The 27,400-nt window shown below is 37.5% G+C and overlaps 1 protein-coding gene across 5 annotated transcripts in view; it reads right to left on the bottom strand.

Annotated features, from left to right (window-relative positions):
- Window positions 1–26,690, bottom strand: part of LOC131073819 (uncharacterized) — a 98,144-nt gene extending 71,454 nt beyond the window's left edge. For 4 of the 5 annotated variants that reach the window (XM_058010338.2, XM_058010334.2, XM_058010335.2 and 1 more), the window contains exon 1: window positions 26,424–26,689. The gene's annotated coding sequence lies outside the window, so the exon portion shown is untranslated. Of the gene's footprint in view, window positions 1–26,423 lie in introns of all 5 variants that reach the window. The other variant, XM_058010339.2, reaches the window with a different exon arrangement.
- Between the last annotated feature and the right edge of the window lie 710 nt (window positions 26,691–27,400).

Raw genomic sequence — 27,400 nt, forward strand, 5'->3', positions numbered from 1 at the left:
CTAATGTGGCAGTTTCACCTAATTCTCTAGACAGGGTGATTGTTTCATTGCTGGTTGGTGATTACATATTTTTAGATGTCAGCCTGGACAGTGATGATTGTAGTCAGTATTATATATTGTCTAGTGAGTTGGCATTAGATCTTCCAGCACATCAGCAGCAGTGTGTGGAAGTTGTGTGTCACTTGTGTCAGATGGGGTCAGATCATAGAGGGTCTTCCATGGATTGGCATTCATTGGATATTATGACGGATGTTATGCATGTTGGTGATCACAGACACACTAGTGATTTTGGCATTTATGGATATTTGATCTATGGAGATGATATAGTTTTCCATTGCTCACTTGAGGTATTCAGCGGGAGCTATGCTTCGCTCTAGGACCCAGGCAGTGTTGATTTGACAGCACAGGTGCTTCAGCTTTTTGAGGAGCCATACCAGACCGGGGTATTGCATGTTGTTTATATCAGAGATGGGCAGCAATTACATGGAATGATTTGTTTACGTCTTATTTGGGATGGTGGAAGATTGGTGTTTCAGTTGCTTGTGGACAAGCAACTTCGAGAGGGGAGGATTGTCATGTCCCCTTTCTAGAGTGGACATCAAAGATGGAGGAGTTGGCCTATCATTGGAGTCTCGTAGGCTAGCAGAGGTTGACTGGGACTCATTCAGTGCATATAGTGACTGGATTTTGGCTTTACAGGTGGTTTGGAACCTATTTGGAGCAGTTCCTAGATTTTAGGGGATATCCCTAAATTTTAGGAGGTCGTGACAATTGCCAGTCGTGAGGTTATTCATGACCTTTCAGATGGTTTCAATTTCAGGAGATTTGGGTGTGTTTCCTAGTTTCTAGGAGCATCCCTAGATTTTAGGGATGAAACTGCCAGTTGATCCATGATTTCCGACATCAGTCACAGACAGGTGACATGTTCAGTTTCAGGCTTTTAGTGTGTTTTGAGCTTTCTATAGCTATTTGGGTTATATTTTTAATATATTTAAATATTTCCTAAGTTAGCGTTTTAATATTTTTAAAAAGGCTATGTCTATAGCCATTTCGGAGTAATAAGGGGTTTTTGGCTTCATCTGGATTCGTATGCCCATGTGTTATAGCTCGTTGGAAAGGTCTTGAACTTTTCTAAATGATTTTCACTTGCCAGGGTCCTTTTGGCACTTGGAGTTATTTTATATTGAAAAAGTGGTGTTTTTCTATACTTGGGTGCCCAATATTGGGAAATATGACTTTATATTAAAGCGCACTTTTCATATATCTTTAGGGTTCGATTTGGAAGGAAAGAGATATAAGGAGAAGGAAACCTATTTTCTCATTATCTTTTACATATTGAAAACTCGTTTGGTGCGATAATGCTCTGGTAGAGCAATTCTTCAATCTGGGATGCAAACCCCATGATTGGTACTGGCTGGGACGTAGCCCTCAGCTATTGATTGGCAGTGGATTCTTTTGGCATTGGCATTATTGGTCAGAGTGTATGCGCTATTCCTTGTGGAGATTCAGATTGCTTGGTGAGGGTTTCAGCAGGGTGGTTGAATTTCCCAGATGGGGCATGATTGTTTCAGCTTGATGCCACCATTACAGCAGGTACACTTTACGCTGGAAGTGGTGAAGACTTTCATTCAGCCATAGCTGGTGTTCTTGGTTTGTGTTCATCATCTACCCTTCAGTTGGCGCCATTATTGGATGTAAGCACATCCCCAATGCGTAGGGAATAATCTAGATATTATAAATCAGAAATCTGCCTGGTACGATTTGTATCAATTCTGATTTAATTGAATGTTCTTACTTGTTTCAGCCTCCTTCCTTATTTGTTGTTCTTTATTCATTACTTGCTTATATATTCAAAAAAATACAAAAGGAAACCAAACATTCTGCAACTTCTCTCTATTCTGTAAGACCATCAGCAAAATCACAGGAAAATTATAGTTTATTATTTTAAAAATTACAGCGGATCAGCAAGGGGATCCATCAGGGATCTTTCAAAGTAATTAATTTCTCCAATTGTGACAAAATGGAATGTAACTTAATATGGAAAGTAACCTAATCTTCTAGATGTTTCCTAATCTCTACAAGTTTCCTAGATTTCTTTATAAGGAGGCTGGCTGGGTGAAGTAAGATGCTTATGAATTGGATATGATTGGATTTATGAAGCTTTGCATGAAGCAGATTTTTGAGGATGAACACCTTCAGAAGATTGACAGAAGGGTTGGACGAAAACCTAACTCTTCCTAAAGAGTGGATTTGTGACGGAATTCGCAATTGGGCAAATTTGTGAAGTCTCCATTGGAGACAAATTTCAAGGACGTGAGGAGTGATAAAGAGAATGCAAACCTTGGACTTTGATGCATACTTAATGTTGTTTGTGCAAGTCCAAGTAATAGTGGGATGCATGAGTTCATCAACTGAGATGTGGTCATTTCACTGTCAAAGTGCATTGTATTTCTGCAACATTTCCAAGTCAGAAGTTTACAGGGATTTATATTAATCATCTGCACACAGTACTACTGATTGGTCAATATATATATCAAACTCAGATTTATAAAACTCTCTATCAAAGTTATTTCTGCAAATCTGTCAAGTAATAGCTGTTCATTTATTATGATTTAGTTGCTATTCAGTGTGCAAATACCTCTATTTAGTTGATTAAGATTGAATGCAAAATATGTTGGAAGATATAGCTGATAAGGTGCACCATGTTGTAATACTCTAAGTTCTTATAAAATGTGAAGCTAGTTACAATCCAAATCTATTCTACAAATATTATTTTTTGAGCATTAGACATTTGTTAGTAAAAATTGTTTGGAAAATATTACAATGATTCGGGGTGAAATCAGTAAGGGTATCTCACAAACTATGACAACTATAAGAGCATCTATAAGTGGCTATTTTGGGTGGAATTGATGATTCCATGGAAGTGGGTGAGGTATTTCTCAAGTGAGTTTGCAGCCAGTTGTTTTGTGATACCATGGTGGTTTACCACTACCAAGAGTTTCTATATACCGGGGGTTTGTGATAATGGTAAGATAGAGTGTGTTCAAGTTTTTCTATGTAGGGTTATGCTACCAGATTGAAGACTTGAGAGAAGTTTAGAGTGTTGTATTGTAATCACATATTGCTGATAATACAAGTCATTCATCTCTTCTTGGTAGAGTTTTTTTCTGAAAGGGTTTCTCCATGTAATGGTGGTGTTATGTGTTCAACTTTCTATGGTATTCTTATTTTGTTGTTATAGCTGATCTTATTTCCATTTGGTAAACACAGTTAGATCTGATTTACAGTTGATTTGAAGCCTCTTATATTGTTGTCCACCTTTTATTTTTTAACATTTGGTATCAGAGCCTTGCCAATTTTGTGTCTTGGGTGGTGTTGTGACGTTTTCACACATCGCCCCATTGCAAATGGGGACCCATGTTTTTTGCTCGTTTTCGCTTTGCTTTTTAGGGTTTTGGTTTGAATCCGGTCGGTTTTGGGAGCTTTTTGAATTTCCTTTTCTAGAATGCAAATTTTGAATGCAATGAATTTGCCAGAATGGTCTAATTTTCAATTGGAATGTTGATGCAGAGCTTAAATTTGTCTAAGTGTTGAAGATGAAACATGAATTTTGTCCAATTGAGTAATTTTGACCAAATTTTGACTTTTTTGATATTTGATCCTAGGCATTTCAAATGATTTGTTTTCGCCTTGTGAAGTGATAAAATGTGTAAAATCATGATATTTTGGCCTGTAGGAGCAAAATCGCTCCTGTCCCTCAGTGAAGGACGGGAGCTCGTTTTCAAATATTTTACTATTCCTGCAGGGTCAAGATGAATTACGAATTGGAAGTGATGGAGAAAGGCGAGATCTTTCCATTGAATATAAATTGAAGATTTTCATGAGCACAGAAATGCCTCCAGGGGAAAAATCGCTCCTGTCCCTCAGTGAAGGACCGGAGCTACAAATCCAATTTTGCTTTGTCCTTGCAGGATTTTAACGTCTTGACGATGTGAAAAGGTCCAGAGAGGTGCATTTTATCAAATGAATATAACTTGAAGCGTCGCCCAGGGGATCACATAGGATAGCAAGTCCGGCCTGAGTGAGGTCCTGATCCTGAAATTTGGCTAAGTCTGGAATGCCCTGATCCTGAATTTGACTAAGTCTGGAAACTGAAAAAACCTCCAAAAACTAGATTTTGCAATATAACTCCTGGAGGTCTGAAACCACTCTCAAACATCCTGAAAGTATATATGGAATATAACTTAAAGTATAAGAAAGAAGAAACATAGAAGGAAATGTCACTTATACTTAAATGTTATATTCCATTAAAATTATCCTGATAAAGAGTGCGAAAAGTCAAATTTCGCTCGTGTCCTTCTCCAAGGGTCCAAGGCGAATCGCTCGTGTCCCTCACCAAGGGACCAGAGCGAAAATGCTTAGTTAGGCCATTCCTGACCTTGTTTGGACGAATCGAGACATCAAAGGCATGGTGAAGGACGAAATGAGCATGATAGAGCATCCAGACTTGATCAAAACAATAAAATGCTTAAGTTCGCTCCTGTCCCTCAGGAAGGGACCAGAGCGATTTTTGTTATAGATGATTTTCTCGCCAAGTTACGACCGATTCCAAGGCATGGATGAATGGAAGGACGCATTATGAACCCGTTGAATATAAATCTGGAAGCTAGCAAAGTGAAGTGAAGCATACAAAGCCAAGATCGCTCCTGTCCCTCTCCAAGGGACCAGGGCGATATGATGATTATATTGCCGTCCCTCCAAGATCAGGACACTCCAAGGCAAAGAACAAGGTACCAAGGACGTTTCGAAGCATCTCCATCAAGCACAAAGTTACAAGGATCGCCACATTGAGGGATTTGCTCTAAAATATCCTAATTCACTCCTGTCCCTCAGGAAGGGACCAGAGCGAAATTTCCATAAAGACCAAGATTTTGAAAGTTTAACAAGTATCAAGCCACCAAGAGGAATCAAGGGACGTCATTTCACGCATTGAAGGTAATGGCAAGTTGAAGAACGCAAGGACAAGCTTAAAAACTTGAAGTTCGCTCCTGTCCCTCAGGAAGGGACCAGAGCGATATTGATTATATTGGCCAAGTCTCTCAAAATTTACGTCAAGCCAAGGTTTTGCAAGATGGTAAAAGGTCTAAGGCGTCTTTTGAAGGTGATATACCAAAGTGTTGAACGTTAAAATGCTACCAATTTGCACAAAGAGCCTATATCGCTCCTGTCCTTTGGACAAGGACCAAAGCGATTTTACTAAAACACTCATGTTCCGTCAAAACCAAGACAAGGCAAAGATAGGCATGGTCAAGGACGTCCTTTGGAAGACAATGAATGAAGAACAAAGATCAAAAGTTTGCAAATTTGAGCCAGGACACTAGGATCGCTCCTGTCCCTCAGGAAGGGACCAGGGCGATATTACATCCAAAGGCACTCATTCACACATACAAGTCAATCTAACTCAAAGGACCCAGCTAAAATGGTGATTTGGACGTAAGGATGAAGACCTTGGACGTAAAAATTGCAAGAATCATGACCAAATTGATGGATCGCTCCTGTCCCTCAGTCAGGGACCAGGGCGATGAGGTACGTATCCTTCATCTTCAAAATTTGGCGCTCAAACACATTTTTTGAATTTATTTAAATGCTAGAAAAAAAATCGATATTTAATTAAAAGCATTTAAATAGCGCATGGTATTTATTTATTAATTATTTTTTGCCTTTGTAAAAAATCGAAATTTATTAATTAAAAATAAAGGCATTTAATAATTAATTATTAATTTAATAAAAATCAAAAGGGAGCGCTTGGGTTTATTTTGTCAAGGTCGGCCTTTATTATTTATTTAAAAATCGTTTTAATTGCTATATTTTGCAAAAAGTCGGCCTAAGGTCAATATGAAGGTGAGCGCCTATAAAGGAAGGTGTTTATTTCATTTTCACATCATCATTTATCATCTCTCATATGCAACTTGGAGAAGGCAAAAGAGGAGCGAATTCAATCAAAGGTGGTGCGAAACTACTATCCAAAGGAGAGGCGAACTTGAAGTTTCAAGTTAGGCGAGCTTGCCAAGGACATTGAAGAACACATCAAAGATTCCAAGGGTGGCGAATTAATAAAGAGGACGTTCATTATCCTTCAAGATCAAGTCAAAGGCTTCAAATTTTGATTTTTGCCTAGGCAAATTCCTCATTTTGCATTCTAGAGTTAGCTCTCTAGTGAGGCATCAAATGGAGGTCTCTTCAAGGAAAATCAAGCCGGATCCAGGACGGTCTTCGCCAGGACAGTCTTCGCGGGGACGGTCTTAGCCAGGACATGGGCGACCTTTTTCAATCCAGCGTTCCAAGGCGAGGTACATCATCATCCTGCACATCAAGGACAAAAGGAGTTAGGACAAGAGTTAATTAAAGATAGCCTCTCAACGACATCAAATTGAATATCTAGCAAGCTACAAGTGTCAGATGAGGTGGCATCCCAGTCATCACTCCTCCAGTCAGTGTGGTCCACCTCAGCATGTCCAGATTCAATGTACTTAACTCATGGAAGGTGGCACAAACTCCGATGTACCTACCCCGGCTATCCATTGGTCGATTTTTCTAGAAGGGACATGTGTCCAAGCAATACAATTTTATCATTGGTCAAGCATTAAATGTTATGTAATGGTTGTAACAAACCCTAATTAGGGTTTTCATTGTAAAATCTTGGCCATTGATCTTGAATTGATCTAAGCCATCAAATTGTATTGTGGGCACTATATAAGCCCAGGCATTTCATTTTGTAAAAAGGAATTTTAGCAATGATTAGAGAGAGATAGTATAGAAATAGTTGAAAGTAGTTAGTAGATAGAGAGTAGAATAGGAGGACAAGGCAAGAAATTGTTGCCATTGATTGTAAACAAACTCCATTTTCATTGAAGTAATGGTGAAATATGTCGTTTTCTTGCAATTTGCATGGTTTCTTGTTGAGTCTTCAATCTTAGATGGTAGATGATTAGATGAATGGAGGAAATGTGATTGATTGATGGTGGAATTCGTACATCCATACTACTAGCAGTTTGTTGATTGCAGACTTGCCTTGCGTAGTCAACTGGATCATTCAGCCTAAGCTCAATTTCAATTTGTTGCCTCTTCATTGATATGCATCAACTTGGATGGTATCTATGTCTGCGGTGATGATTTGAACATCATAAAGCTTCCCATAGAAGATCGCACTAGTCTTGTGTAGATGTTCCATTGATGTCAAAACAAGACCTAGTTAGAGTTTCACCAAAAATCAAATCATTGCTCCTACATTCTTAGTATTAGGATTAGATCCTCTCTTCACCCCATCCTTTTTCCATTTTTTCAAATCTTAGTTAGTAAGAGCCTGTGTCCAGCAAAGCAAATCGGAAGTTCAATGTAAGTCCCCTTGTGATTCCAGCAAATCACATCATACCACTGGAGCTTGTCCACACGTAGAGACCCTACATCAAAGAACCCTGGAGTCTACCTAACTGATCCTTTACGTGAATCTTCAGCAGTTAGAGACTATTTTCTCAAGAGAGGATAAGATGCCTATTGGTATTTTATTCTGTGTATGATGGTGTACAAAATACACGTCAACAGGTGGTAGAAGGGAGGGTTTTTGAACTTTTGTCGGAGTTTCAATAGATCTATTTTTTGCAGATTTGTGCTGATACCATGGCTACAACTTCATCTCCTTTGGACATGGAGAAGTTCAATGGAATGGGTTTTGAGTTGTGGAAGCTGAAAATATAGGATCTCCTTGAAAAACAAGATCAATGGGTAGCTATGACAAATAAAGAGAAACTTGAGAAACTTTTGATGAAGACTGGGAGGTGGATAAAAAGGCACAAGGTACTATCGAATTGTGTCTCTTAGATTCTGTTCAATTAAATGTGTCAAAAGAAAAGACTGCATACACTTTATGGAATTGAATTGGTGAGATCTACCAGGCCAAGAGTCTAGTAAACAAACTTTACTTAAACAAAAATTGTTTTCTCTTAAGATGAAGGAAGGTGAATCAATAGCTGAGCATTTAAATTCCTTTAATTTAACTTTGAGTCAACTAGCATCTATAGATATATCAATTGAACAGGATAAATGCATCATGTTTCTTTGTTCTTCACGTAATTCATGGAAAAATTTCATTTTTGCTATCACTACTAACCTTGACAACCCAAAGACGGATGCTCTTGTTGGAGCTTTGTTGGCACAAGAAATGAGGAGAAAGGCTATAGATAGTTCGCGTGAGACTCTCAATGTCAAAGAAAGGCCTAAAGAAGGAGGCTCTAAACAAGATAAGAATGGACCTAAGGACAAGTCTAAGAGCAGATCTAAACTTCATGGTTAAAAGAACAGAGTGAAGTGTTAAAACTGTGGAAAGAGAGGACATGTTAAGAAGCAATGCAAGAATCCAAAGAAACAATTTGAGTCCTCTACAGAGAAATCCTCAAACTCAAGTGATGATGCATTGATTTCTTCTCTTTATGTTATGACTAAAGAACATTGGTTAATTGATTCAGGATGCTCGTACCATATGACTCCTTATAAGGAGTGGAGTTCCACATTGTAATGTCCCCTTTTTGGGATCACCCTCTACTTTGCCCTAAATTGACAAATGTAGAATGAGACAACGGCAAACATAGTTAGGGATATAATCTTCATTTAAGATTAAGATGAGATAAGCCTATTTTTTGAAACCCACAATGAGATTACACAACAATGTAGATATAACTCATGAAACACATCCAATTCTAGGGTTAGGATATGTATAAACCAATATCAACAATTACATGGAAACTCAACCATAACGAGTGTTGAGTTGGAAGACATGATGAGGTGCCTCAAGTATCCTCTACCCTAGGCCCAATAGCAAGACCTTATCCTCTATGGCCTCATGTGGTCCTTAACCGATGGTCCTCAACCATCATCATGAGGTGGCGTACCTAGTGAGGGCTTTACACCGTTCCCCTCCATCATATCAATCTCTCACCTCTTATGATCGATTCACTTCAACAATAAGGTGCCTTTGACTCTCATCTAGTCATCATCCTAATACCTTAATAATTTCACTTCTTGTATTTGTGAGCCATGGTGGAGAAGGGAAAGATTGCAGAGAGTTCCCTAGAAACCATCTCTTCCTAGACCCAAAGACCGTACCCTTTGCACTCCTTTGGCCTCTATGGGCTCATCTTGTCCCACTTAGAGGTGGCGTATCTAGAAGGATGCTCATACATTGTACCCCTCTAGCAATGCTCTCACACCCTCCTTCACCATTGTGTATATATTTAGTATATAATATAAGTGATGAAGACATCAATGAACAAATTATGATAGTAATTGGTATTTGCTGAGCCCATTTATCAGATTGATATTCACAATGTCACTCAGAACATTATATTGTGTTGTATTGTTAGTCACTATTTTATTTTACTTATATTTTATTATATGTCATTTCAGTATTGTATTACAATGATACTATTTAGCAATATTGTATCAGATTTTATTATCATTATATTGTATTACATTAACAGTATTAACTGTGTATCATATTATATTAGCAATATAATCACATTGTAATGTACTAACCGTATTATTGTATTAAACATATTAATGTGTATTAGTAGTATTAATATTGAATTACATTAGCAATATTAGATTGTATTAGCAGCATCAATATTGAATTGTATTAATTAGATTTTATTAGTAATATTAATTGCTTTAACTTTTAACCATACTGAATTGTACCAATGATACTAAACAGCATCATACGAAATTACTACCAATCTGCACATTCATACCGTAGAGTTTCCCAGTCAATATGACTGTTGTTGTTTCCTACCATATCTTCCTCTCCTTATTATCCTCTGTGTGTGTAATGCTGGAGGAAAGGAGGATCGATGGCATTTAAAACCATCGACTGGCTGTGACTTCTTTCAAGGAGACACCACTCCTTGGACAGTCGTTCCTTGGGTCATGTCTCTCGCTATTTCAAACATATTAATTTCCTTAATATAGATTGGTGTTTGCAAATTACCATTGATGCATATTTATATTAAACAAGGATATTAAATATAATATTAACAAACAAGGACATTACTGATAAACATTTATAAATAAGGATATTAATAATAAATTGTGAATAATTTTATTAATTGTAAGTAATACAATATTAATGTTCAGGAAATGAACTGGTAAAAAACTTCATTCATTTTAACTAAGGGAGGATTACATTATATAGAAGTTACAAAATACTATAGCTATTAATTAACTACCTAGTTCTAACTACTTGTTACTGTAGACATTTAAGATGTCTAACAGCCAATTACATTATTGACCATTAACAGTAATAAAATTAAATATTATTCTAACACCCTCCCTTAATGGTCAGTCTATCAAAAACACCAAGTTGTCCCCTGAATTTTACAGACTTATCCAGGCTTAAAGACTTGGTGAGAATATCCGCAGTCTGATCCGTTGTCGTAACATACTGCGACTGAATTGATCCTGCCCAATGTGAGTCAATATAGCCAATCAGCTTTGGATTGTTGCACCTGCCATACAGAATGTCAGTCTGAAGTGCCTTTCACATATCACAATACTTGCTTCGTTGCAATCCAGTGATCAGCTTTTGGGGCTGTCATGAAGCGAGAGATGTAGCTGACAACAAACAGATGTCAGGACTAGTGGCAGTGAGATAGATGAGGTTGCCTACTAGTTGCCTGAATTGGGTTTCATCTAGTGTAGGTGAATCAGACTTGGCTGATAACTTCAGCCCTTTCTCCATAGGTGTGGAGGCAAGTTTACAATCCTGCATTCGAAACTTGTCAAGCAAACTGCGGGCATACTTGGACTGTGAAATAAAGATCCTGTCATCAGTGCCAAACTTCAACACCTAAACAATTGTAATATCCCCACAATTTTATTTTTATTTTTACACAATTCACAATCAACACCGACACCCGTTAGGGTTAGATAATGAAAATCCAACACTGCTGAAAGTAACCCTTTCACTTTCTAATCACTGAAAGCCCAATCTGGGAGGGTGAGAGCATACGGTGTGAGGGGATCGTTAGATGCAAGAAACTGAAATTGATTACAATACTTGGGCGGCAAGCCAGTCCCTTCCACTTTTTCAGCGGGATATGGAGAATATTGAAGATCGCTTGGCGGTAAACCAGCCAAGGACAATACAAGAAACTGAAGAACAATCACTCTACCACTTATCCAGTGGGAGGACTAAAATAAAATTACAATCAACTCGACCGCTTATACAACGGGAGGACAGTATTACAATATTCAAAATAGGCGGCAAAGCCAATCTCTTCCACTTATGCAGTGGGACTAAGAGCAATAATCCAATTAGATAGTTGTTAGTACTACTAACCAGCTTTACAATGCACAATATGGATTACAAATTAAGAGAAATCACTATCCAAAAGATAGGTGGCAAGGCCAACCTCTTCCACTTTGCAGTGGGTATAAGAAAGATCAATAGAAATTGTTGTTAGTACAACTACCAGCATTACAATATGAATCATAGAAGAGAAGAATGAAGAACCAACAACTACAAACAATTACCAAGATCTTCCTCTCTACTCCAAAGAACCCACACACTCTAAAACGAACTCTACACAAGAAAAAACTCCAAACTAACAATTTTTCAGATTTTGATATGCAACCCACACGCTGGAAACACACAAACCAGCAGCCGAAAAACTCACAAAAATGCTCGTAACTCTATTCACACTCAACGGAATGACCCCCAAATGGATGCAAATGAGAGACATAATGATGGCGATAAGGATGGAAATGAAAGACATCAACTAACAATGCCCAAACCCATGGCACACAACCCAAAGCACTCCCAGCATAAGGTGTTTACAACAGATAACTTCAACTTGCATAATACTCCAAGAAAACCAACGAAAACTTACAAGATGAATTGCCCATGACCTAGGAGATGAATGAGCGAATACCCAGAATGATCTGACGCACACACAAGGAGCTACGAACGAAAACACGCTTCAGCTACATTGGAAAACAACAACCTAGAAACACACTACAACACTCCCAAAAATCAGAAATCTAATACATAAATCTACAACATTATCTTCAATCCACTCCTCTAAATGAAGAGCAGTCTCTGGCTCGACTAGTTGTTGTATTGCAAGCAAGAAATCAAGCTATGGCTAGGAGGTAAGCGTTCCCCGAAGCTTTCACTCTGCATTTCGGCAGCATTTCATTATAAAATTGTTCTTGGATAACCCAAATAAGAGCCCAACACTCTTATTTATAACTTTTTCCCCAAGTCGAACTTCTCCTCCCTCCAATATGAGATTAAACAATGGCATTCAAATTTCCTTTAATTTACATTTCATTTCACTTCATTTCCTTCCTTCACCAAATCGCCCAAGTAATAAAATATTTCATTTCACAACAAATGTATTTCTCCCTTAAGTGGCCGCCCAAATAATCAATCACCAATATATAATGTAAAGTCATAATCTTTTTTTAATGAAAAATACCTCCATGGGAGTCTAGACTTAGGTTATAAGTTGATAATTTAAATATCAAATCGGCCCCCTTTATGCCATACACAAGTTACGCCTAGGCCAAGGGAAAAATAATAAAGTATTTAAAAATACTTTTGCTTCCAAATACTGAATACTGCCAAAATGAGCTAAGGCCAAGGCATTGAACTGCATTGCCGAAAATAATCATCTAAGTTCGAACACAGGAGCCTATCAAAAATAACCACTGAGCTGAGTTGCAGAACCCCTGCCAAAAATAGCACTGCTAAAAATAGTACTTACTAAAAATAGCATACTGCTAAAACTAGTAAGTGTTTCCAAAGCGATTTTAACCACATTCTAAGTAGTTGCCAAACTTACTAAAAATAGTAAGTCCTGAAAAGGTCTTCAGATTGATTTGCATATTATACCATCGCGAAGCTCTCAAAAAACCCAGAAAAACCCAGAGAAATTAGCTGCTTCCACCACCACTTACTAAAAATAGTAAGTCGGTCAAACTCCATTGCTTGCTATGCAAGTACCCCCATTGCGAAGATTTCTGAAAACCCAGAAGGAATCCAGAATCAAAACTATAAAATTCCAACATACAAGCCACCAAAACTGCCAAAGCATCCACCTAGAAAATAGGAAACCCTAATTTCAGCTTCTGACTAACCAACAGATCTCAGAATTGGCCAACAATCCCCAAAACAAGCTAGAGCGGAAAAGGGGACATTACAACAATAATGGAGAAGCCCCAAATCTGTCATGTCAAAAGGTTGGCACAAGTCCTATTTGATGTATGTAATCAAATGTGTTGAATTGCCGGTAATGATCAAGTCATCCACGTAGACAACAAGAAAAAGGATATCATCATCAGAGAGTTTGACATACAGATTAGTGTCAAAGGGACTGCACTGAAAACCATGTGCAACCAAATACTGATCAATCTTGAATTATCAAGCCTGAGGGGCTTGCTTCAGGCCATAGAGGGCTTTTACCAATCTGCAAACCTGACATTCCTTACCAGGAACCTTGAAGCCAGGAGGTTGAGTCATATAAACTTCTTCCTACAACTCACCGTTGAGGAATGCACTCTTAACGTCCATCTGGTGAATTTTCCATCCAAACTGAATTGCAATGGCGAGAAGAAGACGAATAGTGCTCACCTTGGCAATAGGAGCAAAAGTTTCCTCGTATTCAATGCCCTCCCGCTGTGTAAAACCCCAAGAAACCAATCTGGCCTTGTACTTATCCAAAGTACCATCTGCATGATACTTGACTTTGTAAACCCATTTACAACTGATAGGTTTCTTCCCAGGAGGCAAATCAGAAAGAACCCAAGTGTTATTCTTCAAAAGACTATGGTATTTTGTCTCCATAGCCCTTTCCCACTCAGGAATGCCTTTAGCCTCGGAATACGTTTGCGGCTCATGGATGCTGTGGATGTTGGCCATAAGTGCAAGGTTGACTGTATTTTGCTTCTTTCTCTTGCGGCAAACTAATCTATCCTCAAGAAGCTCATCATCATGAAGATCTCCTATAGTCTTGGCCCACCATTTAGGCCTGAGGGTAGAAGTACCAACATCTGACATTGGAGGAACAACATCCCCTAGAGTTGCTGGAACAAAATCATCTGGATGCAAATCCTATGAAAAATCAGGTGGTGCTGGATTAGTAAATTCCTCATCTTCAAAGTCAAAATGCTCTGAAGACCTCCCATCATGGGAACCAAGAGGAAGACGAACACCAACATCAAGAGTCTGCATAGACAAAGTCGCAAGACTAGGAGTAGTAGGCATGAATGGACCAATAATCTCATCAAGCACAACATCACGACTGAAAATGAGACGATCTATCTCCACATCAATCAACCTGTAGGCTTTGTGGTTGTCGTTGTAACTAGTGAACATAAGTGTTTGGCTCTTTGAATCTAGCTCACCACGCTTAGCGTCTGGAATCCATACATGAGTCATAGAATCGAAGACTTTCAAATGGCCCACTTTAGGCTTGCGTCCTGACCAGGGTTCTTCAGGAGTCATCTTCTTAACGGCATGTGTAGGTGACTGATTTAGCAGATAGACTATAGTGTAAACTACTTCATCCCAGTATTTCTTAGGAACATTGCGATGCTCTATCATAGAACGAGCCATTTCAATAATGTGCGATTTCTACGTTCAACGACACCATTCTGCTGAGGGGTGTATGGTGTAGTGAGTTGGCGCTTAATGCCATGTGTAGCACAAAATGTAGAGAAGCCATTGGAACAAAACTCCCCCCCATTATCTGACCTTAAGAGTGACAATCTGAGAACCGGATTCTTTCTCAACTAAGGCCTTAAATTGCTGAAATGTATTGAACACATCTGATTTATTTTCAAAAAATATACCATTTTACGACTGAAATCGTCAACAAATAACAGGAAGTACCTGCAACCAGTAACAGATGGAGTGTTCATTGGCCCACATACATCAGCCTGAACCAATTGAAGGACCTTGGAGGCTCGCCAAGAATCACCATCCGAGAATGGTGTCCGATACTGCTTCTCGGCTTGACAGGCTCCACAAACTCCATGATTTTGAGGTTGGATCTCGGGTAGACCAGCAACCAAACCATCCCAATATAACTAAGAGAGATAGAGCACGTTTAAGTGCCCATAACACTGAAATTGAAAAAAAAAATCGAGTTGAAACCTTGGGTTAAAACCCTAGATGAATTTTCTGAAACCCTAGGCAGCAAAAAAATCGCAATTTACAGACACAAAGCGGCAAAACCCTAGCCATGGCAGCCGAAAATCGCGCGAATATTTGCAGGTCACGAGGTAAAAATCGCTTTTTCTAAGAAAATCGCGAAAACGTGATTTACAAGTCGTGAAAATACTAGAAAAAACAGAAATTGCATGTAGACAAGAAAAAAACCGCCCAAAAAAAAACGCACGGTCTAAGAAAAATGCGACCAAAAGATCACGGGTTGCAGGTATTTTTTGTTTTTTTTCAATTACCAGTCATGCAAGTTGCAGGGTTAAAACAGACACGCGAACCCTAGCACAGGAACTAGACACGCAAACCCTAGCACAGGAACTAGGCACAAAAATTTCGAAATTATTACACTTAAAAGAATTTTCAAAAAATTTCCTAACCTGGGGCTCTAATAGCACCATGTTCATGAAATGAACTGGTAAAAAACTTCATTCATCTTAACTAAGTAAGGATTACATTATATAGAAGTTACAAAATACTGTAGCTATTAATTAACTACCTACTTCTAACTACTTGTTACTGTAGACATTTAAGATGTCTAACAGCCAATTACATAATTGACGATTAACAATAATAATATTTGTTAAAGTATAGCATCGATCAGTAATCTGATCAAACTGAGTTAACTAGGTTGTCTAATTGGCCTAATCGGCCTTAGACAACTTAGTTTACAAATTAGTTATATATTGTTATGATAAAATAATAATTGTGTATGAATCGACTCTTATATGATTTGATTTATGAAATGACTAATATATATATATATATATATATATATATATATATATATATATATATCGATTAATGTATGAATCGATTCTTTATTAAAACGTATTAACTAACTTGTCTTTAGACGTGTTAATGTCTAACCGATCTTAAAGAGGAGAGACGTGATGATTAAAGAGAGACATGTTGTTTGGTTCAGATATCATGTTACGTATATAAGTTCAATCTCTCCCTCCTTTAGCATATCGATAGTACAGAAGATAAAAATATAAAATACAGTCCCACATTCTACGTATTAGATTTGTCCAAGTCCAACAGCAGATCGTGTCCTCTGTTTTGCAGATTCTCTATCATCTCCCAATCTTCATTACACAATTAACAATCAGATTGAGTTCCTCCTTTGTGTCGTGATTCCTCTGTCTACCAGCAGATCATTATTGATAGGGATGATTGAACTCATAGTCTAAACTGTAGGTGAAACTAATTCATTGGCAAATAATTTTGCAATTATAATCTGATCACCAAAACTTAACATGGTATCAGAGCAAGATTGAGCAAAGATCAGATCAGATTTATATAAGCAAGATTATCTTCTATTATTATCTTCAAGTTCATCTATTTCTATCAGCATCAAGATGGTGAATGGAATTAGAGTTGAAGACAAACTTGAAGGAGCATCAAACTCCGTATCCAGGAAGTTTAGAATTATGCTTGCCTTGGGGGAAAATGAATTAGACGAATTCGTGAAGAAAGCCATGCCAGAACCAACCGAAGAGGATGAGCAGTTTCAATGGAAGAGAAAGAACCATAAAGCAATGAAGATGTTGGTTGACTCAGTGAAAGATCACATCGTGACAATTATCTCCAAGTTGGAGACAGCACATGGCATGTTCAAAGCACTAGAGGAGATGTATGAGATAAACAACACAAGCCGAGCTCTTGCTCTAAAGCAACAACTTCACCATGTCAAAATGACAAAAGGCGAATCCATCACCTCATACTTCTTAAGAATTATAGAATTGAAAGATCAACTCTCTACCGTTGGACACACCATAGAGAGTAGAGATTTAACCATGTTGGCATTCAATGGTCCCCCTTCTTCATGGGAATCATTTATTCAAGCGATAAGCACAAGATCAAAACTTCCAAGTTTGATCGATTAAAAACGGACTGCATTCAAGAAGAGTCAAGATTGGTCACTAGAGGCATTGGTCAAAGATCTACAAATGAAGATATTCATGTTCTTGCCTCACACTCCTCAAAGAAGAAGGGTAAGAAAGGAGACTCCAAAAGAAAGAAAGATAAAGAATCAAATCATGCTCCTACACACAAAAGAAGGAAGGACATTTCAAAAATCCAATGCTTTAGATGTGACAAATATGGTCACCATGCAATGAAGTGTCCAACTAGGACTATGCCTCAAGCCTCCATTGCGGATATTGGTGAGACTCCTGCACAAAAGGATTCAGATGGATTCATATTCTATTCAGCCCTTTCAAGTAATGTGCCTACCGACCACAATACTTGGATAATTGACAGTAGTGCATCTCGCCACATTACAGGATTTAGAGAACGTCTAAATAATTTAGTGGAGAAAACTTCAAATGAACAAGTGACCATTGGAGATGACTCTAGTTATTCTGTGAAAGGAATTGGGACCTCTTCTCTTCAACTAGATTCAGGCGTTTCCTTGGAATTGAATGATGTCCTATTTGTTCCGGGAAATAAGTGAAAACTTGTTTCTATATCAGCTTTGGAAGACAAAGATTATTGAATCGCATTCATCGATGGCAAAGTCCTCGCATGGCCAAAGAAATCAAATATCAAGACAGCTCAAGTCATCAAAGTTCGTCATGGATGTCTTTATAGACTTTGCACTCTTCCTCCTCAAGCCTTACTTCATGATTCATCAAGTACTTGTGAGATTTGGCATAGAAGCTTGGGTCACCTTCACTTTCGTGCACAACCTACAATGGAGAAGATGGTTACAGGCCTTCCAAAACTCAACCAGGAGCATGAAGGAACTTACAAAGGTTACGCATTGGGTAAGAACACTAAAGGCGCATTTCATAGTAGTGAAAGTAGATCCAGATGTATTTTAGAGCTCATTCATTCAGATTTATGTGGTCCTATGTCTGTTGCTTCCTTGAGTGGTTTCTTGTATTATGTTATTTTTATTGATGACTACTCTAGGAAAACATGGATCTAATTTTTTTAAAGTAAAGAATCTGATGAAGTACTTATGAGATTTAAGGAATTCAAAGCTCTAGTAGAAAACATATCAGGGAAGAGGATTAAAGTCTTGAGATCTGATAATGGGGGAGTATATCTCCGGTAACTTCCATAATTTTTGTATTGAAGCTGGGATTAAGAGCGAGTTTTGTGTTCCCTATAATCTTCAACAGAATGATGTGGCAGAAAGAAAAAATAGAACTATTGTGGAAGCAGCCAAAGCCATGATCCATGACCAAAATCTTCAAACCTTCTTTTGGGCTGAGGCTTCTATAACTGTTGTCTATATTCAAAATAGATGTCCTCACTGCATTTTGGAGAATAAGACTCCTGAAGAGGCATTCACAGGGGTGAAGCCGGATGTAAGTCATTTGAGGATTTTTGGTTGTCCAGTGTACATACATATACCCAAAGATAAAAGGACAAAGTTGGAACTTTCTGGCAAGAAGGGAATATTTGTAGGTTATAGCGAAACATCAAAAGCCTACAGAATCTACATTCCATGACAGAAATTGATTGAGTTGAGTAGGGATGTGATATTTGAAGAAGATGTTGCATTCAAAAAGTCCAAGGGCATCCCTGAAGTGGACAGTGAAGATCAAGAGCCTCCTCAAAATATGGAAGAAGACCATACTCCTAAGATTCAGAGGGAGACTCATGAACCTGAAGAAGATGATGATCCAAATGAGCCCTTGAATCCTACTGATGGGCCTACTGACATTGTGATTGGTAAGAAAAGACCTCTTTGGGCAAGGAAAATGATGCAAGAAGCTAAAGGTTTTGCAGCCCCAAAAGGTACATTTAGAGAAAGTAAGAGATCTCATAAGTTCTCTAGCTAGGTTGCATTGATGAGTCAAATCATTGAGTCAGAACCTTCCAGTGTTGAGGAAGCCACTAGTCAACAAGTTTGGAAAGATGCCATGACTGAAGAGTATCAGTCTAGTCTAAAGAATGATGTTTGGGACATAGTACCTAGACCGGAAGGTAAATCAGTTGTTTCTTCTAAATGGCTCTTTAAGATCAAACATGTTGCTGATGGTAATATTGAAAAATACAAGGCTAGGTTTATGGCTAGAGGATTCTCTCAAAGGGAGGGAATTGACTATGAGGAAACCTTTGCTCCAGTTGCCTGATACACTTCAGTCAGAACCATTATAGCTATTGCAGAATCTAAAGGATGGAAGATTCATCAAATGGATGTAAAGACGGTATTCCTAAATGGTATAATTGAGGAGGAAGTGTATATTGAACAACGTGAAGGATTTGTGGTACATGGGAAGGAATCTCATGTTTGCAAGCTGAAGAAGGCATTGTATGGCGTCAAACAGGCACCAAGTGCTTGGTACGAAAGAATTGATCGTTATCTGATGGGCTTGGGATTCTCCAAGAATGATGCAGATTCAAACTTGTACTTCAAGGTAATTAATGGGGAAGCATTAATTTTGATTCTTTATGTTGATGACTTACTTATCACTAGAGAAGATGATCTTATTATCAAATGCAACAAGGAGCTAGCTTCTACATTTGAGATGAAGGACCTTGGTTTATTGCACTACTTCCTTGGCTTAGAAGTTTGGCAGAAATCTAATGGGATCATTCTGAGTCAAGGGAAGTACACTATAAATTCTAAAGAGGTTTGGTATGATAGATTGTAAATCCATGGCCACACCTATGGAAACCAACTTGCATAAGCTAAGAGAAGCTAAAGCTACCTCAGATCTGGTGGACCCTACACTATACAGACAGATGATTGTAACTTTAATGTATCTAGTCAATACGAAACTAGATATTTGCTATGCAATAAGTGCACTTAGCCAATTCATGTGTGAACCAAAGCAAATACACCTAGTTGCAACAAAACAAGAGATACTTGCAAGGCACGGTTGGATATGGCCTGAGATATTCTTCTGATATGAACTTGAAGCTGCATGGATTTACTGATTCCGATTGGGCAGGATGTGTCACTGATCAGAAGAGCACCTATGGTTGTTGTTTCAATCTGGGTTCAGCTATGATTTCTTGGTGCAGCAGGAAACAGTCTTCAGTAGCACTGAGCTCCACAGAAGCCGAGTATATTGCACCACGTGTAGGAGCACGAGAAGCAGTATGGCTTCGAAAGCTTCTTGCAGGATTGTTTGGACAATCCTTAGAACCTACAATTATCCATTGTGATAATCAAAGTTGTGCAAAGCTTTCAATCAATCCTGTATTCCATGATAGGTCAAAGCATGTGGAGATCAAATATCACTATGTTAGAGACATGGTGGAAAGGAATGCTATTCAGCTAAGATACATTAGTATTGATGAGCAAACAACAGACATCCTCACCAAGCCTCTCTCCAGAGTAAAGTTGTGTACTTTCGAGGTAAGCTTGGTATGGTGGAGAATGAAGCCCTAGCTGAGATTGAGCCTCAGCTTAATTGATTTGTTTATATTTGTTCATTTGTATACTAATGTATTCTTATCTTCAAAAGATGTTTAATGTGTAAACTCTTGTTAATGCATTTCTCCTTGAGAGATGCTTGAGGCGTAAGCCCTTATCTCCACCCTCTGATATGGTTCATGGTGGATGTCATGTGTGTGACACCATGACAACATCACGTGAGAGAGTCCGTGATGATTTTCTTGTACTTGTGTGTTTACCCTCTGGATGAGCCATGGTGAATATCATTGTGAGGTGATGATCTCACAATGATAAACACTTGTACATCTTACCATTATTGTGAGGTGACGATCTCACAATAATGGTTGATATCTCGTGAAGTAATATCTATGGATATGCCATAATGGTGGATATCATGTGAGGTGATATCTATGGATAAGCCATAATGGTGGATATTACTTGAGGAGATCTCTATGGTGGATATCAAGTGAGGTGATATCCGTGGATAAGCCATAATGGTGGATATCACATGAAGTGATGTCTATGGATATGCCATGATGTTTGTTATCACCGTGAGGTGATATCTATTTGTTCACCATCCATGGGAGTAACCATGGTAGTTGTGTTCTCTTGCATTCTCTCTCATGGATGTAGCCATGATAGATTCACTCTCTGAGAGTAGCCATGGTGAATATCACTATGTGACTCAGATCTTGAGTGGGATTCCTCCCTAGCTAAGAGGGAGTGTTAAAGTATAGCATCGGTCAGTAATCTGATCAGACTGAGTCAACTAAGTTGTTTTATTGGCCTAATCGGCCTTAGACAACTTAGTTTACAAATTAGTCATATATTGCTATGATAAAATAATAATTGTGTATGAATCGACTCTTATATGATTTGATTTATGAAATGATTAATATATATACATAAATCGATTAATGTATGAATCGATTAATATATGAATCGATTCTTTCTTAAAACGTATTAACTAACTTGTCTTTAGACGTGTTAATGTCTAACCGATCTTAAGGAGGAGAGATGTGATGATTAAAGAGAGGCATGTTGTTTGGTTCAGATATCATGTTGCATATATAAGTTCGATCTCTCCCTCCTTTAGCATATCGATAGTACAGAAGATAAAAATATAAAATACAGTCCCGCATTCTACGTATTAGATTTGTCCAAGTCCAACAGCAGATCGTGTTCTCTATTCTGCAGATCGTGCATTACACAATTAACAATCAGATTGAGTTCCTCCTTTGTGTCGTGATTCCTCTGTCTACCAGCAGATCATTATTGATAGGGCTGATTGAACTCATAGTCTGAACTGTAGGTGAAACTAATTCATTGGCAAATAATTTTGCAATTATAATCTGATCACCAAAACTTAACAATATTAAATATTATTCTAACAATTAATAATAAATTGTGCATAACTCTTTAATATTAATTTGGGAATAATAATAATAATGTACGGAAATGATTAAAGCAATCCATAAAATGAACAAATATATATATATGAACATAATATAAGGGTCATTACACACATACGGGAAATATGATGGAGGAGAAATCTACCTTGGTGATAACTCTTCATATCCTATTGTCGGAAGGGGTAAGATACAATTGTGTTTAGTGATGGGAGAATTAAATCTCTTTCAGGTGTTTGCATGTTCCAGGTTTAAATAGAAATTCAATTTCTATGTTGAGTGATAGTGGATTGCATGTAATATTTGACAAGTATGGTTGCAGATTGGTAAGAGGAAACTTGGTGGTAGCAAGGGGGACAAGAGAGAGGACTCTATTTAAGCTTGAAGCCACATGTTGTTAAATCTACCAATGTAAATGAATCTGCAAATACTTGTATGTTGTGGCACCATACATTGGGCCACATTAGTGAGAATGGTTCAAAAACTATTTTATTTTTGTTAGACAATTTTCATATTCTAGTGAGAGTTTTGAGTTTTGTGAACATTGTGTGTTTAGTAAACAATTCAGAAAACCATTTCCTTCAGCCAGTAATAAATCTAAAAATAAATTGGAAATTATTCACTCAAATGTTTTTAGACCAGTGGATATTGAATCAATTGGAAGATCTAGATATTTTGTCTCCTTCATTGATGATGTTTCTAGATACACGTGGCTATATTTTATAATGCATAAACATGAAACTTTCACTAAGTTTAAAGATTTTAAGGCCATAGTTGAAAAGTAAACAGATTGCAAAATTAAGGTTTTAAGAACTGATAATGGAGGGGAATACTATTCTAAGGAATTTGATGAATTTTGTAAACATGCAGGAATTATTAGACAAAAGACTACTCCGTATACTCCTCAACAAAATGGAGTGGTAGAAAGGATGAATCAAACAATAATGGAAAGTGCTATTAGTATATTAAGTAGTTCACGGCTTGATAGATGCTTTCGGGCATAAGCTGTAAGTACTACTTGTTACTTGTTAAATAGATCTCCTTGTAAGGCTTTTAAAACAACACCTTATGAAGTGTGGACATGTAAGAAACCTTCTGTTTCAAATTTAAAGATATTTAATTGTAAGGCTTATGTTCATGTGCCTAAAGAAAAACAAACTAAGTTGGAACCAAAAGTTGAAAAGTGCATTTTCATTGGATATGGTAATAATGTAAATGGATATAAGTTATGGAATCCTCTAACCATAAAAATTATCTTTTGAAGAGATGTGATTTTCAAGGTACTTAGTGTTATTTCTAATCTTGAACAACCAAAAGAAAAAGATAAGAAAAGGAAAGTGCATTTTGAAAAATTAAGCAAGAAAGTGCACCTCGGGAAGAACAGAGAGGTGGACATGAGGATGAAGAAGAAGAAGAAGAAGATAAAGGTTTAGAGGTAGATGAACAAGAAGAGGTTGACCGAGGTCAAGAACAGCAAGAGCCCCATACTCCTATTCTCAAAAGATTCACAAGACAACGGAGTATAGCCCACCAGACTTCTGTTGTATATTTGATTTATTATGTATTGATGATGAACCTAGACCCTATAGGGAACCCTATTCTTTTAGATGATTGTGATTCTTGGCAACAAGACATGTTACAGGAGATGATGCCATTAAAATCATATGATATCTGGGGTCTTATTCGTTTGCCCAAGGGAAGGAAAGCCATTGGTTGTAAATGGGTCTACAAAAAGAAATTTGGAGTAGACAATTCATTGGAGAAGTACAAAGCTAGACTAGTAGCTAAGGACTACTCCCACAAAGAGGGAGTTGATTTTGATGAGATTTTCTCTCCTGTTGCTAAATTGTCCTCTATTAGATTTCTTTTATCCATTGTTGTAGCTAATGATTTTGATATTGAGCAAATGGATGTTAAAACTGTTCTTTTACATGGCAACTTGGAAGAAGAAATTTGTGTGAAACAGTCTAAAGTATTTAAGGTAAAAGGAAAGGAACAATTGGTTTGCAAGTTAAAACGGTTTCTTTATGGTTTAAAATAGTTTCCCTGAATGTGGTATCAAACTTTAATTCATTTGTCATGAAATTGGGTTTTGTTAGAAGTGAAGAAGATCACTGTGTATACATTAAATGTATTGATGATCATATCCTAATTATTGTCTTGTATGTAGATGATATGATATTGGTGCAGGAGCACCTAAGGCAAAATTGGATCAATAATGTACTTAGGAGTCTAATACTGTATTTTGATTTATTTCATGTGATAAGGTCATGTTATGACCATTTTCATGTGTTTTTGTCATGTAAGGTCAAGTTTGAGTCATTTTGTAAAAGTTGTCCAAAATTCTCAAAGTTGCTTGAGCAACTTGACAACTTTTGGAAGTTGAAGAGTCATGTAATTCAATATTAGTTGTGGCCATTGGTTTCCTGGCCAAATAAAGTTTAAAAGCCTCTATTGGGTCGACGAAATGTTGGTTGGAAGATTTTGAGACAAAAAAAATAGAGAAACTTTGTGATTTTCTGCATTCTAGACTGTTATTTTGCTGCTCTCGTGCTTGTACGGTCCCGTATGGACGTGAAAACCAAGGAAGACCATACTCAAAGGAGAGGTCTGTGAATCTACTTTCATTTGAGACCAATTAGAGGGAATTTCATCCAGTAGTAAGCAAGTTACAACTGTTTTTCCAAAAACTGCCTGAAAACCCTAGTTTACAAGGGTTTGAGAGGGAAAATGCAAATAAAACCGTATTCCACCATCCAAATCTAATCAAACCTGGTGAAATAGAAGTTTTTCTGATCTGTTCTTCTCATTGATGTCAAGTTCTGTAGCGGGGGATGAAGTAAGAAGGGTTTTTGGCCAAGCCCTAGTTCAGCAACTCCATGATTTAGATTGGGAAAGTAAGAGAATTTGAGAGAACAGTGAGAAAAGGAGGGATTTTAGTGACACTAAAGGTGGATTGTGTTCATTTGTGAAGTTACAAGACTCTGCAAACTAGTGTGGGAGGTTGACAAGCAAGTTTGGTGATACTTCCTTTGGAAAAGTAGGCTAATTGAGCTTTTGGAGCAGCAATAGAACCCTAATTTTGGCAAACACCTTGTGAAACAACCTACACTCATTTTGACATATTATTTAGAACTTTTAAATGGGTATTCAAATCTGGTTTTGGTTTGTGGAGAAGAGGACTGAGCTGTGAGAATCTTTCACCAGTCCAATTTTGGAAGGCTACTAGCTTCCTAGGAGCAATATAGTTGCTGACGTAAATAGATGCCACCAGGACTTTTGGGTGTTGAAATTGGTTTGAACACATCATAATTGGATGCTAGAAACCTTTGGCAAGGGTGAGGAGCAGCAGGATAACCTCTGCCGTAAGACAACCCTTGGGATGCACAATTGTGTGAACACCGTGGATGCTTCCACATAGAAGGAGCAGACTATAATCAAGCCCATGAGGTGGCCAGTTTGTGAGGGTGTTTCCCCACCATGGGAACAAATCCCCAGAGTTTGTTTCCAGAGTGTTTCAATGAGGTTCTCAGCCTCACATGATTTGAAAAATTGAAACTGATCCTTTTTCCTGATTATAACCCATCTCAACTGTCGACCAGCTGAAAAAGTAAAGAATATTATTATCATTAGGTTTTTGCAGTCCATAATAATGGTTTGCAAAGTTTTGTAAAAAAATGTGCAGCTATTTTTAACATCTATGTTTTGCATCACACTCAGTGATCCATGATCAAAATAAATTAGCGAAAGTGAAGAACGTGTTAACGATTGACAAAAAGGTCATTGGATTCAAAAGTTTCCCGAGCTAAATTCCTTAAACTTTCAGGTGTCGGATTGGTTGCTGAAGAATCCAGAATAAAATTCTATGGTCAACAATATAATTAAATAAATGGATACCAATTAAAAGATTCTTCACAGGTCCACGTTTAAGCCTTTTGTTTGGGTGGAGGTGTGGAAACCGGGGCGGCGAAGGTGGGGAAGGTTTGGGTAAAATGGATGGTTACAGCCATCCCCGGGGTTTCATAGTTGTTGAGGCGCCACTAGCTTGTCTCCAACCTGTATCCCAACAATGTGCAGGCCAAGTACCTACCACTGTATCGGCCGTGGGGGCAAGCACGCTCCTTTCATAGTGTGAACCACATCTAAAAGACTCTACATTTTTAACATAGAGGAAGCCCCTCAAACATGCTTGTAGACAAAAAGGTAGTTTAACCTTGAGGTGGGATATAGATGTTTAATTATTTGGACATAAAGAATTTACACAGTTCAACATAATTTTCACAGGGAGCAAATGATTCGGTCAATTCAGTACATAATTGATATAGACGGGATCTCTTCACTCATTTCAATACAAAATTTGTAGCAATGCATTTAGACTCACCTTGAAGCGGAGTGTCCCGAGCCTAAGTTCCGAAAGGAGTGGTCTGAAATCAAAATCATTGACATTTATGACTACAGAGGCTCCTCTGCTCCCGCACTGCATAACTATCCAACGATCATATCTTCTTCCTCTGTGATCCTAACAATTTACCAACCTCCGAAATTTATGAATCGAACACACACACAGATTGGTGCAGATTACTTACGTCTTTGGGAATGGGTATTGTTGTGATTGTCGAATTTGCAAACCCACGCCCTTATTCTCTATATTTTGGCCCATTTAAATTAGAGTGCTTGTTATGTAGTAATAAATGTTGTTATTGTTCAATTAATTTTTTTTATTTTTTTTTTAAATTCAGAAATTTTATATATTATTGTAGGTGTAGAATTGATCTTAATTATCTTTTAATTATAAATTTAAATTTAAAATTTGATGATTCCCTTTTATTAACTATCCTGAGTCAATCCAATGTATGTTTACATTGAATTATGTATTATGATGTATTTTAAGATATTCATTCATTTTGAAATCATATTATTCATATGGGAGCATCCCAATACGATTTTAGAGTCATCCTAAGCATATTGCTTGCTTTATAAGATATAGAGTTAAGTACCTTTTATGAAAAGAAGCATAAATGTGGAACATACTTCTTACACTAGTCTATAAGAGGAGGTATGTGAAAAAATAAAAGATCTTACAATTACAATGAAATAAACACAAAAGCAATATACTTTAAACACAACAATATATGTAGGGAAAACCCCTTCAAGAGGAAAAACCCACTCCAAAGCAACTATATACATTATTCAATAATTAATAGTTACAATACACTTGTAAAATTTAAGACTTTACATTGTATCACAAAAAATCTAGCTCTAAAAAAATTTGGCAACTTCACTATACATACAAAAACTCATTGCGACAAAGAGTTTCGGTAAAAAGCGTTTCAACCTAAACACATTGACTGAAACCCT

Source organism: Cryptomeria japonica, chromosome 2 (genome assembly GCF_030272615.1).
Source record: "Cryptomeria japonica chromosome 2, Sugi_1.0, whole genome shotgun sequence".
NCBI lineage: Eukaryota > Viridiplantae > Streptophyta > Pinopsida > Cupressales > Cupressaceae > Cryptomeria > Cryptomeria japonica.